Source organism: Cyprinus carpio, unplaced genomic scaffold (assembly GCF_018340385.1).
Source record: "Cyprinus carpio isolate SPL01 unplaced genomic scaffold, ASM1834038v1 S000006552, whole genome shotgun sequence".
Lineage (NCBI taxonomy): Eukaryota > Metazoa > Chordata > Actinopteri > Cypriniformes > Cyprinidae > Cyprinus > Cyprinus carpio.
Window position 1 is genome coordinate 899,092 of NW_024879215.1, and position 18,012 is coordinate 917,103.

The 18,012-nt window shown below is 38.9% G+C and overlaps 1 pseudogene; it reads left to right on the forward strand.

Annotated features, from left to right (window-relative positions):
• The first annotated feature begins 3,137 nt into the window (after positions 1-3,137).
• LOC122143983 lies at positions 3,138-10,327 on the forward strand (annotated as a pseudogene).
• The last annotated feature ends 7,685 nt before the right edge of the window (positions 10,328-18,012 follow it).

Here is an 18,012-nt window from a genome sequence, read left to right on the forward strand (position 1 = left end):
ATATACTGGTAATATGTGCAGAAAATATTATATATATATATATATATATATACATATATATATATATATATACACACACACCACATAGTTATATATATATATATACACACATATATATATATATATATATACACCTCTATATATATATATATATATATATATATATATACACATATGCTATATATATGTATTGGATAAGTATGACAAAGACAGTTTGGAAATGTCATGAGGACAGTAAAAGATTTGTAGTTTGGGAAAATGAACCTATTCAGTTTAAAGCTGTAAATCTTTTCTTCTATTATTATTGGTACAGCTCTTCCAGACAAAAACAGCAGATATCAACAGCAGATATCCACGACTCCAATCCAGATGTTGAATACAAAACCCACTGACCTCTGACTCCAACATCATCGTAATTGCTACGAACAATAGTGGAGACCAGAAACATCTTTTTTCCATTGGTGTAAAAAATGTCTGAAGCTCAGGTAGACCTTAGATTATACTCCTCGCACCTCGCGCGAGTGCCATACAAACAAAAACACAAACATCCCCCCATCAAACATCGAATAACACTAAACACCTGTCACCCTATTATTGTAGCCCTATGCACATTAATGGTGGGTAACAAGCGCTTCTGCGGGGCTGAACCTCGCGAATGAGGTACATTTAAATACCTGTTCACTTGGTGAGTCCATCAGTCGCCGCTACCAAGATTAAATCCAACACACCCGGAAAACTCACCTAAACATCCGCGATCACGCACCCCCAACACCCGCACTTTAACACCACATCACTCACGCCCGCTGTGTTCTGCACTGTCGTTATATGCTCTGCTGTGCTCAACACACCGAGTCGTTTGAAGCCTCTCCAGTGGGTGCTATCTCGTTAGCGTGCGTTAGCACTTGGGGGGCGTAGCGACTTGCTCCTCTTATTGTCATGACGTTAGCTTCCGCGCTTTAACTGCTGCTCATATTATGACGTAATAAAACACACGATCGCCCGCTGGAGAGCAAGCGTGTTTGCCGGGCGGTAAAACCGGCGATCTTACCTTTTTTACAAAAACCCTGGTCTAGTGAAAATCCCCCGGCATGCGCTGTAGGAAGCTCAGTCCAAAGTAATTACATATTAAGGTCGTTATGCAGTACTCCAGTTCTTTTATTTTATCTATCAGATTGAGCCGAAGCCGCGACATTCAGACGCCCCGAGGAGCGCACACTAGCTCTGAATGTCTTCCGCCTCTTCTTACCGGTCCGGGGGCCTGAGTGGTCACCTCTGAGTCTTCTCAGTACTCACCTAGCAGCGTTTTGCCTTAAAATGTAGAATACTAACACGGTGATGTGTTGTGCCAAAAGCCTTGGGAATAATTGCGTGACAGTACTGACTTACAAAAGGGAAGTACCCAACTCAAGAACGATTGTACAAAGGCGAAATAGACATCGTTTTCCAATCCGCGAAGCCTGCGTTTTGTTCTTCTCGGGATGTAGCTACATTTAGGTTTATGCGTGCATTTTGATAGTTTTAAGATATTATGACTAATTAGATGCTCTCTTAACAAATAGCTAGTCCTCTCTGTGACATGTTTTGTATTTATGATGGGTGACGCTACATTGCAGTATTGTGTAAATTCATTACATACTAAACATACAGTTCATTATAGTCTAGTGTTAGATGTTAACCGAAACAGACCGTGTTTCTGGATCAGAAGGTTGGTTAAATGGCAAAAATGTTCAGGGAGTTTGGTTTTACAATTGTTTGCGAATAAGAATATACATTTCATTAAAAGATACTATGGTAGGGCCTACATATCATTCTAAACATTTGTCTGAATTAAAATATTGCTGATAGAATTTAACAAACTTTTTTATTATGAGATATAATGTAATATATTACTGTTATTGCGTTCACAATAAATTTGATTTATTGTATGTTTATATGTTTTATTATATAGTTAGAAGCAGTTTATAGCATGTTATAGAAACAACATCGTTTCAAGAAAAGGTTGTTGTAACATACATCCATGTAGAGGACTTTCACTTTTTATTTGATTATAAATATTATTTCTATATGCGACTACCAGCACTGCGTGTCTAGCAGACTAGCACATAATATAGGCATTGATTAAATGTATTGTACTTTTGTTCCTATACAAGCTCATTGTATTTATCTTCTTTCTAGACACTATAATTATTGCAATATTGTAGTACTGACATTACTAATCTTATAATGTAGAATAATTACTTTTGTCATCTAAGTTTCATACTTGTATACAAAGCCTTTTACTTTAAAGCATATATCTTCTGTGAATTTTCATATTGTTTTGATATTTCAATATATATGTTTAGAAATATCGTAACGGAAAATGTAACTTCTAATATTTTAAAGCAGGAGCAATTATGTAAATATAACAATATTTGACAAATAAAATTTATTCATGTTATGGTAACTATTATATTATTCGGAAAGCATGCTGTATGGCATGTTAAAAAAACAGCAGTTTGATGTTTTTTTTTTTTTTGTTAAGTTTCGTACTGTCTAGAACTTGAGCATAATCAAACTAGCAAACTTTTTAATATGTAGTTTGGGACAAAAATAAAATTAAACTAAACAAAAGAAAGGAAAAAAGAACAGTACCACAACAATATCATGCCGTTTAATAATTCATTTCGTTTACTTATTATGATATTATTATTATTATCTATGGTGTTGGTGTGTGGTCGGTTAGGTGTGCATGCAACTAAACTATAGGCTATACATATTATTACATATTATATTAAATGTCTCAATACCTGTAATTTGACCTTAATGCCCTCAAAAGCATTCAGTACCTACAAATCACTTTTGTTATTATGTAAAGAGTGATTTTAATGCCACAGAGGCATAAGGCATGTCCGCATAAAGCGGTTGGGCATCGAGCTTACAGGACAACCACATACAGCTAAACATTACCCAAAAAAAGCAGCAAACTGAGATAAAATGAACTATTACTGAACCCCGTTTTATCGTGACACTCATCCGTCTTGTGAACGTCGCACAGCACAGACGCAGCGCTCATCCACGCCCTTGGTCTAGCCTCACTGTATGGCGTCAATGACTCAAAACGGCCAAAAACGGCGTCAGCGCAGATCGGCACGTCAACGATGAGTCGCACGCTGGCCGGCTCTTATGTGTGTTTACCATCCGAAAATCAGAATCCGTCCGATAAATATTGTGCACATGATGTATTATGGAACTGACCCTGATGGAGTGTTATATAATATTATGGACTCGGGTCCGACTTGTTAAGCGCGTGGAGAGTACTTCTGCGAAAATGACAAAGGTTGGCTGGAGTTATCGAAAGTGACCCGGGTGAATCTCGTAAATTAACAAGTTAGGCATACATCCTCTATATACATAACAATAATATATTTGTATTCTGTAGGTAACTATCATCTCCCAATAGCGTATTTTGAGCTTGTATTTTCATTATATTTGCTAAAATGCTACAAGTCCACGCACGTCGTATTCATTCTGGTTTTCTCATATACAAATACTTTATCATATAAACGTCTACTCGTTTTCTAATACTGTCTGTTTAGTGATGTTGCGTTCTTTTCAGGGTTGTTCATACTTGGTGGGAAGACTTTTGGTGGTTGTGCAGCACAGGCGTGCTTTTATCAATCTATTACATATAGGAGTACGATGCAATGTTTATGTTTGGACTCAGGTGTGAAGGGCGTTCAGGTGGAGAGATCTATGATCTTTGAAACTAGAATATCAAAAGGTGGATTAATGCTTTCACTTTTGTCATTTTAAGACTGTATGTTAAGGGATACTCCACCCAAAATGAAAATTCTGTCATTATCCGGTTTGGAGCGACATGGGGAGTAAGTGATTAATGACAAAATTTTCATTTTGGGGTGGAGTATCCCTTTAATATTTATAAACTAATATTAATTTGTTAACAATATTAATCATTTAAATGTTGTATGTATACATACATATATTAATATTATTAATGTTTATTATTATTATGATTATCACAATTACATTTTTGTCATTTATAAGCCTGTATAATTTTGTTATATAAGTTATATTGGTTTCCTAAAGATATTAATAATTTAAATATTAATTATAATGTTAATTTGGATTTTTGTTAACCTTTAATTTTTTATTTTTTTATAATTTGTTCTATCTATTTATCTATATATAAATATATAATGTTGTATTGGTTATTTCATCAAACAATTTACCTCTTTTACCACTTACTATTTTAAGCATTTATGTTTATACAATAACAATTAATAAAATATACATTTTGTTAAAAAAATATATAAATTTTAATATTGATTTCTATCTATCTATCTATCTATCTATCTATCTAACAAAAACTTTTTTATTATTATTATTCTAAAGCTGTCCTCTCTTTTTTTGTCTTCTCAGTCCTGTCTATGGCTTCATCTTCCTCTTCAAGTGGATCGAGGAGCGAAGATCTCGGCGTAAAGTCTCCACGCTGGTGGATGAAACCTCAGTTATCGATGACGAGATCGTTAATGATATGTTTTTTGCTCACCAAGTTAGTCCCAACTGTTTTTGCACTGCAACATAAATCTGCAGTTATTATCCTCCTTTTCTTTAGACTGTTTGTCTGATGTTGTGTGCAGTTGATACCGAACTCCTGTGCCACTCACGCTCTTCTGAGTGTGCTTCTGAACTGCAGAGGCGTGGAGCTGGGAACGACTCTAGGCGTGTGAAGGCTTTCCGCAAGGGCTTCAGTGTTACACACATAAAGATCATTTATATAAACTTAAAGAAACATAAAACAAAAAAATCAAAAAAAAATTAAAAATTACTAACACTAAACACCCTCAAAACCCGTATAACATACTGATAACATGCACCGCTTTCTGCTGTTGAACACACCTGAAGAGATATTTTTAAGAATATTGGTAACCAAATTTGTTGATGGTAGCCACTGACTTCTATAGTATGGAAAAAATACTATGGAGAAATCAATGGCTGCGTTCAAGGAGTTGGATTCACCCAAGAAAATGTCTGTCATTAATTCTCACCTCATGTTGTTCCAAACCCTGTAAGATTCTCGTTCCGCTCATTCAGAACACAAATTAAGATATTTTTTTGATGAAATCAAAGAGAGCTATCAGACCCTCCATAGACTGCACAGACCCTCCAATAAAACTGAAATATTTCCCAGGTCCAGAAGCGTAGCAAGGACATCGGTGCAAAAATAATCCATGTGACATCAGGGTGCAACCATTATTTTACAAAGCAGTGAGAATACATTTTTGTGCACAAAGAAAACAATAATAACATCATTTATTCAACAATTCTTGTCTCCGGTTTACCGTCTTTCACCATGTTGAAGAGTACCCTTAGAAGCGTAATCAAGCGTAATCAATGTTGTTTACATTCAGCATCGCATGCTTTCTACTAAACGTAATAGCGCTGATTACGGGTTGAACCTGATGTCACATGGACTACTTTAATCGATGTCCTTGCTCGTTTCTGGACCTGCCAGAACATTGCAGTTATGTTGCTGTCTATGCAGGGTCAGGAGAAAGCCTCCGGATTTCATCAAAAAATATTCTACCGTATGTTTAAAGAATGAATGAGCTCTTACGAGGTTTGGAACGACACTGAAAAGGTGAGTAATTAATTCGACAGAGCCCTTCATTTTAGATGAACTAACCCTTTAACTGTTTGGTTACCTTTATCACTTTAAGTCATGTTTAAAAATCTGAATGTCAACAAAAGTAGCGTTAAAGGCACACTTACATATTCTCTCTGCCTGTTTTAAAACAAGTCTTTGTTGTTTTGACTTCTCAGAGTAAAGGTTACTTACATTAGAGATGCTCCTGAGCTGGCAAAAAGCCCACAACAGCCATGCCAGGTAGAGTCAAGCTTTAATATTACACGTCTTCCCCATTAACATAGAATAAGTAGATTTTACACAAACCGATCTAAATCTGCTGTTTTGTAGTCATTGTTTTTGTCTTGTTTTCCATGTAGACCGGAGCCGCGGCACCTGCCGGCATAACAGAACGGAATCAGTGCCGTCACCGGACAATGGAGGCATTTCACGCCGTCAGGTTATGTGCCAATCAAAGACCGGGCTGTGTTTTGAGCTGGGCGGTCTGAAAGGCATAATATCCCATCGCACCATGGTGAGAACATAATGTCAATAAACTGTCTTTTGTGAGAGTTTAAGGAGAAGAGAGATTACATGAATCTGTCTGTTTTCCTCAGGGCCGTGGGGTGAGGATGAAGATTGGACGGATAAAGCCAGGCGGGTCATAATGGAGCCCGAATAGGACTGGCCCACTGCTGGGTAAGAGCTAAACTGATCAATATTCACATCTTTGGCCACCAGGATTTGAGAGGAAAGTGGATATATAGAACACAATACACACACACACATTGCGACACACACACACACACACATACATATATATATATATATATATATATATATACACACACATAGATACACTGCTGAAAAAAATTAAAGGACCGCTTTGAAAACATCAGCAGATCTCAGCGAGGGGAAAGATATCATGCTAGATATCTATACTGATATGGACTTTGGGTTATGTGTTAGGGAACAAAAGGATGTCACATCCTTTGATGGAAATGAAAATGATCAACCTACAGTGGGCTGAATTCAAAGACACTCAAAATCAAAGTCAAAATATTATGCAGCAAGCTGAGTCCAAATTTCATTGCAGCAACTCAGAATGGCACTCAGTGAAAAGTTTTGTATGGCCCATCGCGTGCTTGTATGCATGCCTGACAATGTTTGAGTCATGCTCCTAATGAGGAGGTGACGGATGGTGTCCTGGGGGTATTTCCTCCCAGATCTGGACCATCACTGAGCTCCTGGACAGTCCTGAGGTGCAACCTGGCATCAGATGGACCCGAGAAACATAATGTCCCAGAGGTAAGTTCTGTTGGATTTAGGTCAGGCGAGCATGGGGGCCATTCAGTGGTATCAATTCCTTCATCCTCCAGGAACGGCCTGCATACTCTCACCACATGAGGCCCGAGGGCATTTATCGTCACACCAGGAGGAACAAGGACCCAATGCACCAAGCGTAGGGTCTGACAAGCGGGTCAAGGATTCCATCCCGGTACCTAATGGCAGTCAGGGTGCCATTGTTTAGCCTTTAGAGGTGTCTGGTGGTGCCAGGTAATGGCCTCATGCTACCACCAGTATAGTGACACCCGACTCTAGCCAAATGCAAAAACCTGTGAAAAATAGTCCAGAAAAGATGAGTAGAGGAAAAAAATGTCTATGGCCTCCACCAAAAAACCATTCCTGTTTTGGGGGTCTTCTCATTGTTGCCCATCTAGTGCACCTATTGTTAATTTCATTAACACCAAAGCAGCTGAAACTGATTAGCAACCCCCTCTGCTACTTAACTGACCAGGTCAGTATCCCAGGAGTTTAATTGACTTGATGCTATACTACTGTGTTTCCTTTATTTTTATTTTTTATATTTATTTTTATTTTTATTTGAGCAGTTTTATTTTATATTTTAATATGAATTCAAGGGGATATAAATGTATTTATAATTAAAATAATATTAAAACTAATGTTTTTTCTTTCACAATGTATTCTAATGTTCCTCAGAGAGCCTTACCAAGTGACATCCGGTTCAATCTTATGGCGGTGGTTACAGATCGCAGGATAAATACGAAGTCTAAGCTGGAGATCTTGAAACGGAACAAGCAGATCATTCTGGAAGGGCTCCAGCAGGTTAGGGAGAGAAAAAAGTGAGTATTTTTTTTGTGTGTGTGTGTGTGTGTAAAATAAAATTCCAAATTTTGGAGTCTCAAACATTCTGTGAAGGATTTCCTCCATTGGCACTTTTCCGTGGCACGGCCTCGGTACGGCTCACTTTTTGGGGTTTTTTGACTGTGTACAGTACCTGCAGTACCTGGTACTCTGTTTTTAGTACCACCTCAGTTGAGGTTCCAAAGCTGGCTATACCAATACTTAAATGTGACGATGTAAACACAGCAGATTCATTGGATTTGTAACACGAGACACCAAAAGCGCTAGATTTAAACTTTTTTTAAACAACTTGTTTTAAACAACCGGGCGCGACACAACTTAAAAAAAAATAAAATGGCTGTATCGCGGTTAGTAGAGGCGGGGGTAGTAGCACAACTTTAATCAGTACTGCGCAAGCATTAACCGCAGTGGAAGAGCAAACTGTCACAAAGCAAGAGTAGGCTGAGCTGAGCTCGCATCACACAGTGGAAAAGGCGTCATATGTGTGGTCAAATCCTAGGTCAGTTGTGGATGTTTTGTACACCTATGTACATGCTACAGGTAGTCCAGGGATGACCCAACAAGGCTCAGGCCAGGATCCGAAAGCACCGAAGACTCCTCCTCCTCAGAAGACACGCGCCTCCTGCTGTGAAAAAGGAGGAGGGGCATACTAACGCCAGCAGCTGTGTGCCAGAGCAGGCCACACCCATTACAGGTATCATATTTGAATTTAACTTAATTTGAATGTCTTAAATTTATTTAAAATTAGAACCTAAAACATGTCCCATGACACTTTAGAAACTCAGGAAGGTGCCGCTGCTCTCCCAAGTCCTGCTGGAAAAGTCAGACCCATGACTAAACCTGCCACCTTACCAACAACCCCTCTACCTGTTCCCAGTCCCATCGTCCAGCGTCTGCCAGCCTTCCTGGACAACCACAACTATGCCAAGTCCCCCATGCAGGTAAGATCGGTTGCGTTTTCAGGATATCTGGAAATAGTTAGCCTGATGTGTGCTTTCATTCAGTATGCTTGATGATTGACAGGAAGAGGGAGGATCTTGCTGCAGGTGTGGGTCGCTCACGCCCTTACCTGGCCCCCTCAGCCCCCACTTATTCTGATGATGAGGATGACTATAATGATGAAGAGGAGTGCAGCACTGCAGGTGCCACAAGCAGGTATACAACTAAGGATAGCATTCAAATTTGAACATATTTAATGTGTTCTTGGCAGTGGTAACAAACCTCCAGTACTCAAGAGGGCTATAGAGTTCCTTCCCCACAGAAATAGTGTTTAAAAAATAATGTTAATGTGAATAAAGAAATTGGTAATTCTAACCTTTGCTACCATAGTTTTTTATAGAATACATCACATCCGGGTTGGTGTATAGGTCTAGCCATCGGTTCAAATATTTGAATGCATTGAAGCTCAAATCAGATACAAAATTCAGCATCGCTCCATAGGATCGTGAACTCTCCCCGCAGCTCCCGCTCTACTCTTCATTGGAAAAGGATGACTTTAAGTAAGTTTTTGTATCGCGACAGTGGAAGAAGCGGCTTAAATAGTAAAAAAAGTCACTGTTAGTAAGAAAAAAAATTGGGCAAAAGCCCACAGTGAATAGCCCTTGGAAGCGATGATGTATTTGCCGCATTATGTTTTTGGACCTTTATTGGTTGTCCTGTGTGATCCAGCAGGGGTCCGAAGAAAAGTTGTGTCTGCGTGCACGCGTGCAAAGGCCGAAGTGGAGTCGGTCTTGGTTGCAGCCAATGAGGGTCAACTAGCACTCAGTGTTTTAAGGCTGAGAAACTGAAGAAGGAAGCCCAAAGGAAGGACTCGCATAAGCTTACAACAGGTCCACACACCTCTGAATGCTGCATGCGCACGAGAGGTGCGCCCGCAGGAATTTGGGATCAGCATCACCTCCTCGGCCTGCCGTGATCGCGCACAGCCTCAGTAGCGAAAGCCGCGTATCTGGCCCTCGAATCGGCGAAGCAGCGTTCAACTCCACCACTATCGCTCCCCGTCCAGCGAGATCGCAAGCACAACTCTGACCCCTCCAGCCCTTGGTAGTTGGGGGGGCCGCCACTTGATTCGTGTTCTGTTTGGAGAAGAGGACGGGGCTGGTCCTAGGTTAGATGCCCGACACAATCAGAGCTGGTCCAGGGACTTAGTGGCTGGTAGTGAGTCCGCGATGCTGCGACTGCCAAGCGTAATGGCGTCATGTTATGCGCCTTGCCAGCTACAGGTCCGTGTTCACATTCAAAACATGAGGTTTTAAACCAATTTTAAATTTCTTTTTGTGGAATGCTTGTTTGGCTCACCTCACGATCTCATTTTGGTGAAATCTTGGAAGGGTTAAAGAAAGCGGGTGGTGTGTGGAGAAAGAGAGAGAGAAGAAGAGATGGCTGGTCCAGGAGGAGGAAGGGAGAGGAGGTGAAGGAAGGAACCTCGGTGGAGATGGGAAACAGGAAGAACGATCCAAGAGTCAGTGGAACTTCCAAACCAGACAAGGAGAACCTGCCATCTACCAATCAGAACCACACCAAACCTCCAGGTAGACATACCACCCCTAAAGTAAGACACTCCAGAAATTGTTTTCATTCTGCAATGAGTGATGTAGTGATGAAACTTTCCAGAACCGGGTTTGTTTTGAAGGGAGTTGTTCTTGTTGAAACGGGAAGGATTTTCCCAAACCCAGAAGGTTTTTGAAAGAAGAAGGGAGAAAAGGAAAAAAAGTATAAGGAAAGTGATGTTTAAATTTTTGGGGTAAAAAAAAACGTAATCTGCGGGTTTTCCCAGGTTTCAAAGAACCCGTGAGCTTTTGTCCATTTTCAGATGATGAAAAAAGGGAGACTATAACTAGAAAATTATCTGCCCCTTTCATAAATCTGGCCAAGGGTAAAAAAAAATTTTTTGTTAAAATCAAAATAAGAATTTTGAGAACCCATACCCAAAAAGGTACGAACGCGCTAAACATTCCTTTTTTTTCACAAAGAAAGAAAGTTCATGGGCTGAAAATCGGGGAGCTTTTCCCTTTTTAACCCAGGGGTTTCCCAAACCTGTTTAAACATTGCCCGTGATTTTTTTAATAAAACGATTGATTCAGGTCATCAGCTATTAACAGACCGAAGACCAAAAAAGGGTGTTCAGAAAAAGGAGACTAAAAAGGCAGGTTGGGAGGGCTTGGAACATGGGTAGGAACCATTTTTTTGATAAATGTCCTTTTGTTTTTAGGTTTTTACAAATTTGGGGGGAAGAACATCTCCGCGCCAGACAGGGAAAGCTTTGGCCCGGCTCCACAAACAACGCAAACCGCCCGGGGGAAACGTCCACATAACCAAAACCCCCAAAAAATGCAAAAAAAGAACCGAAGCAAACTCGAAACTCAATTTTTCTGAAATTGCCCAGAGACTTTTGAAGATGCCGATCCAAAACCCCTCTTACAGTGTTAGATATTGATTAAAATTTATTTTTTTAAATCCAGCTTTTTTTCATAGATAAACTGTTAAAATTTCATCCCCCCCCAAAGCGGTGGTAAAATTTGAGTACTGTGTTTTATGTGCCATTTTTTTCTGTATCAAAATTCATAAAAAACCCTTTGGAGAACCCTATTGGGGGGATGTGAGTACTTGAGAGTATTGGGCGGACTGATTTAGCCTCAAATGACAAAGATCCCAAGAAAAAATTAACTCAGAACTCCCAAAAAATTTTGTCAAGGTCAACCAAAGAAATGGCTCCAAATTGCCCAAAAAAGGGAGGGTTTCTGTTTTAACAAATGGACCAATGCCCAAACTGGATGGGGTTTTAGAATACGTTTTTAAAGTCCACACGTTTGTTCATAAGATTAAGACCAAAAAAAATCCAAAAAAAAAAGACTGTAAACTTTGGGGTTTTTGGAATGTGATTTGGGTTTATTTTATACAAAAACATCTCAGCAAGAGTTAAACAAGACAATGGTTTTGAAGTCTTCTCCAATCTCTTGAAAAACTGTTTTTTTTGGGAAGGAAAAGGCCCGTGGGGTTTTTTCTCATGTTTGTTTGTAATATGTATTTTTTTGGGTTTTTTGGTGTCCACCCGGAATTTTAGTCTAGACATTGAAATAAAGTTTCGAATTACACTGGTGGTCGTGATTTCTTTTTAAAAGCTCGGCCACAGGCTAGTCTTTACATGTAGTCAGCAGGGGGAAGAACAGGATCCCCCCGACACACCCCCTCATTTAAAGGGGAGGAGTATGCATGGTCAAACATCCCGGGTCTTTTTCTCCCGTCCGGGGGGTTTTTCCCCACTCAGCGGGGTTCCCGGGGAAATTCCCAAACGTTTTAAACTTTTTCCCGGTGAAAAATTTTTGAACCCCGAAAACACCCGGGTGTCATGTTTGTTTTGGGTTGTGCGGGGCTGCGTCGTTTTCAAGATATTTTCAAATTATTTCGATATTTCCCTTTTAGTGTTCGTGCTGTTTTTTTTATTTGTATATTTTTTTTAAACACTGTTTTTTTCGCGTTTTGGCCCCAGCGAAAGCATGTTTCTTTTTACGGGAATGAAGTAACTTGTTTAAATTTTTTAGGGGTTTGTTTCCCCGTTTTTTAAAGATGTTAAAAAATACAATTTTTTATGGTTTTTTAACTGTAATATGACAGTAAAACTCAAAAAAGTAAAGTGTTTTGATCCAAGGGGGGGAAGTGTTTATTTTAGTCAATCTTTTTTTGAATCAAATTTAACCGATTCCAAATAATGGGGTTTTTTCTGAACGATTCCCGTTCTTTTCGATCTCATTTTTGGGCCGTCAGACTATGAAGAATGAAAACTAGTATTTAATTTTTGTGTTGTTTTAAATTTTAAAAGAATCTTTTTAAAAAACCGAGGGAAAAAAACGTTAATTTTTTTTTTTCCACATTTTTTATCATTAAAAACAAAATGCTGGGCAAGACTTTTGTTTTTTTTCTCGTTAAAAATACTGAATGTCGGGTCCCTTTCCCAATCACTGTCAAAAGTTTTTTTTTATTGGCAAAATATTGCCAAAACAAAAATTAGTCTAATTTTTTTCCCTGAAAGGGGTTTCTAGAGTGTTCTGAAACATTTTTCATTAAAGGTGCTTTTACTCCAAATGGCCCAAAATTTCCTCTCTTTTTTTTTTTTTATCTGTTTAGGCTTTGAAGAGATGCGGCATGTATGAGAAAGACTCTGTATAGTCTGTGAATTTTTGGAGATCTGTAGTTCTTGCTGTTTGACGCTGTGATGCGAAGCTACGGCTGCGGCTTGGATCCACAAAAAAAAAAAAAAAAAAAAAATTCTACTAATTAGAGCACAAAGTGGACTGTCCTTTTGTAATGAATTACTTTTGGTCTTTCTTAATATGAATCAGAGTTAAATGTTTAATATTTCCTCCCTCACCAGCGGTTACATTCTGTGTTTATTCTGATATTTTTGGGATAATTTATATGATGTTCTCAACTAGAGTGGTTGTGTGGGATTCTAACACATCTTCCCAGTGGTTATTAGTTAATTTAGGTTTGTAAATAACATAAATACAAAAATAAATGGAAAATTCCATAGGGAAACCATGTCAATTATATGAAAAGTTTTGTAATAAAAGTGTTCGTTTTTGGTAATGGCAATTAGCATTTACAACATAATCGAGCGCCACCTGAAACTAAGTTTTGGACAGAGCTCTTGCCAGTACTCTGTGAGATGAAGAGAACAAGAAACCCCTAGAGGATGAATACCTTCCTGTCATCATTTCCTCCCTCTTTCAGTCCCAGTACGAGACGAGATTTTTCTAGTGCACGTGTCACACATACAATCACAAATGAATACTTAGGGCTCTGTTTCACTCACACAGTGAATGTAGGAAAATGTTCTCTCCATTTGTAACCTATTAATGTGTTTATGCTCCATTATCTGTTCAAAAGCAAAGACCTCTAGGCCTAAATATTCTCCTCAAAGCGACGCTGTTTCTATTGCATGTCAGTGCCTCAATAATATAGGGACTTGTAGCTTTCATCATTTTGTTCCTCATCTGCTGGGTCCTGTCCACGCTGCTATCTCTATAAGAGGTTCAGAAGTCCTAGACGTAAGTCAATGTTTGTACGTCAAAGTGGCCGGATGTTTTTAGAACGTCATTTCAGCGTTGTTTCCACCTTTGTATTCTTCACTCAGCTGTGATTACGACAGCTACGGTCGTCACGACACAATACCTTCCCCCAGCCTTCAGCCGTCATTCAGGGCAGTCAGTACCTTCCCTACTCAGGCTCGGCCAAATATCCCACCTTATGGAGGGCCAACCGATTCCAGCTGGATCACCACCCTCATGATCAGTAGGCTGTTAAGATCTGCACAGACGAAGATGACAAACGCTATTTGAACCAACGATGGGTGAACATCAAATGATTTTTGTCTTTGGGTTTTCCAGTAGGTCCAGTGTATACTTGTTCCCATTCGTGATGGTGTTCTGGCACGTATCCTCCTAGCAGCATCGCTGCCCAAAGACTACACCTCCACCTCAACCAGCGTTACAACCCTGCTTACAACCAGCTGCCACATTTCAGTCAAGACCAGTAACTAAACCCAAACCGCTGCATTCTGGAGGGTTAACCTATTTTCCCATGCTCTGCTGTTGTGAAATTGGTGCAGCTACTGTTTGATTCACAGTACTGTTCGCCATTGTTTACCACTTGCTTTAAAGCACTTGAAGGTGTTTCTTTGTTTTGTCTCTATTCTAACCAAAGATATGTCCAACCTCGTAGTTATTTTGGATCCCTAGAGTCGGTAGAGATATTTTGTGATTGTAAATGTTAACGTTGTGAATTGTGTCTATCGAAATCATTTCATGCCAAACAAATGAAGCAAGGGGTCAAGCTGACTATCAGAGTGGTTGAAGAATAATTTTGCATCTAGTTTACAGAAGGGTGTGTGTGTGTGTTTTTAGAGTTGTGTAATTTTTAAATCAACATGATTCACTCGTTACAACTGGTGGTTTTTGGTTTTGTTGAGAGTTTATTGCAATGGAAGAGGAACCTACAGCCACTCATCAGGGAAATACGCCATAAGCACATCAGCGAGCTATAGAAGGGGACTTCTGCTCTTTCCTACAGTTATATGCACGGTGACAGCAGGTAAGTGTCTAATGTTTGTTAAATCAAACCGGTAAAACCAAAGTAAAGAGAGTTTTCTCGGGTATGCTATTAAGATTTTTGGCTATGATTACAGAATGGTATGAATACTCTGAATATGAAGGCGCTGTCATAGACACACACATAATAGCTTACCACAAATAAACTTACCAAAATCCCCTTCCCCTCCATCTTCAAGATTGTTCATTCAAGTGACTCTGTCCTCCTTGCCGAAACCAGTGACTCATTTTTAATTTATTTTTTTGGATACAAAATCATTGTTTTAGGTCGAGCTCGATTTTTGAAAACTTTCACAATCGCGTTTTATCATGTGTCAGTGTTTTTCTTTGCTCTGTCAACATTTTCTTGTTAGAGAGTGTCATAATGGTGCTCCAAGCCATTAGCTAAATCATCTTATACACGTCTCTAATAGACTAGGTGCGGTTGGTAATCTTCACAGAGTATTTGGTTGTTGTACCCGTCGCCTTGAGTCCTTAACTTAAATGTTCTAGATTTGCAAAAGGTTTCACAGTGTATGTCTTGTCAGTTAACCCTTTGCCCGAGCCCAGTAACTGACAATATATGAATTGGAAGAAAAATTTCACAGTGCAATTTTGATCCGTTGAACCCTTCCCTGGGTCAGTAGCTATCACTGTTCTGATTTGTTGAAACGTTCACAGTGCAGTTTGGGTCAGCTGAACACTTCCTTGAATCATGATACTCCCCTATTCTGATTTATCTGATTTCTCATTCAAAAAAATAAGAATAATAAATATATAATAATTACGCAGCAAAATTCTTACAAATTATAAAAACATGATTATATCTACTCCCAAACAGCTACCTGTTTCGACTTGCCAAAATTGAATCTTTGGTCTAGTCAGATCTTTTTCAGTGAATCAGTTGAAACTGGTAAACAAATTCTATGATTCTGTTCATAAATCCGACTCATGAACCGTTGCATACTCACGTAAGGGATCAAGACTTTTAGTTCTGTTCAATGTAGGCTAAAGATAAATTATTTATATTCTTTGTAAGAACCAATAGCAAATCTCACTAGCTGTAACTCTAGTTGTAATCTTGACCATTTTTAATTGAACAGAATTATACATAAAAATGCAATAAATTCTGAAATTTTTATTCTGATGTACCAACACCCCCTTTTTCAGGAGTACAAATTGGGCTAAATGCTTAGCTTCTCCTTGCCCCTTAGCTTGTATTTAAAGTTCCTGAATCAGTTGTTCAAGAGCTGAAACCTCAATTTCTAATGTCTTTTTTTTATGCTTATTTTCCCTAATCTGTCCAGAAACAAAACCTTAAAATATTCAAGTCATTGAATGCCCTCCAGGTGCCCTGATATTTTCTTTCCCGGCAGTATACCTTTGTGCGCTGTCGATCATCTTTCTCTGCCTGGGAAAAGATGATGACATGCACAGGATCTAATGTCAAATTACATGCGTTGGCTGAAACATGACAGCGTGGGAGCCCATGTTCTAGTGTATATTGCTACATTTACACTTACCTGCTTTCAGATCATCTTTGTAGATGTGCAATCAGAACTACAGAGTCACGACTACACTCACAAAAAACACCTAAACTACTTATTTTTCTGTTTTGTGCGAAACAGCTGCAGAACAACTTGTTCACATTGCAAGAAAAAAACTCTTGCATAAGTATATTGTGAGGTTTTGAGAACAGGATTGTGGCGACATCGGCAACAAGAATGATTTCGCAATGGCGCGATTGACACAGACAACTAAAAACAAGAAACTTTACATTTGAGAAATTAAGGGAAAAAAGATCAATCCTATCTGTTATTACCAAACAACCAAATAAGTTACTTGCTGGTTTTGTGTTTTCCCCAGCAGGTCTGTTTCCTGCTCCCGTCAGCCAGGCTGCATATGACGGTGGTCAGATCATGTATCCTCTACAAGCACCGGTTCAACCAGCACTTCCCACAGACTACTCACCTCAAGCACCAAACAACCCTGCGTATGTGGAATCACCCAAGACCAGTTAGCCACGCCCCCAAAATGGCCAGCTATCAATGCTGGATCACAGAGAACTGTTAGTTTGCCTTTGTGAACTGTGCAACTACTACAGACTCTGATAAGACTGTGTTGAGAATAAAAGTATTACTGACATTCATGTGCGTTTGCCATTTCTAAGTTAAAGGGTATACTCCACCCCAAAATTAATTTTGGTCATTAATCACTTACCACCATGTCAATCCAAAACCGTAAAAGCTTTGTTCATCTTTGGAAACACAATTTCAGATATTTTGGATGAAATCCGGGGAGGCTTGTAACTGTCCCATTTGCCAGGATTCCACTGAAATTACCGGAACAATTGTACCAGGAACTTTTTTTTTCACCCCAGACCTGTTGCTTTCTGCGTTTCCACCGAGGTCTAAAGTACCGTAGGCAAAATAGTCTGGTGATGTAGGTCTGCGCGCGTTTCTCAATACAACGCAAATTTCAGACTTGTCCGGTAATTCTGCAAACAGCAGCGCACTTGATAACATCAGTCAGCTCACCTTGACTACTGCAATTTTCCTCACTGTATATTTACAATAAGATGAAATATAATATTAAACACCACTGCCATCCTTTTGTTTTCATTTAAACATAATAATAGCCATAGAAATGTACTTAGTTCAGGGAAATGTGTATATATATACAGCCTACATCACAATGAAACAAAATATTATATCAATTGCCTCTTTTTATTTTCATTTTAACATATAGATAAATTGAATAAAGACCAAAAATTACCTGTTAGAATTACCCAAAACGAATTATTTTTTGTTTAACCGCTAAAGAGACATCAGAGCCAGCGGCAAATGTCAGAAGGTCTAGCTGAGTGTAAGACTGCTCTCGGCGGATACATGAGCACTAAACTCCCACTGATCGCGTGGAGCTGACCATCTCCAAAATCTGCAAAACACATTTTTAAATAGCCGCTGTCTTTATAAATAAACAGCAGATTTGAGTTTTAAACAACTACATTCTTGTCTGAACTACTTTTAAAACTACATTTCATGATACAATAACACTAATATTTTGAAAATGATCAGAATAAATGGTGGTTGAAATCACAATGCTGCGTGAACTCAACCAATCAGCATGTTTAGC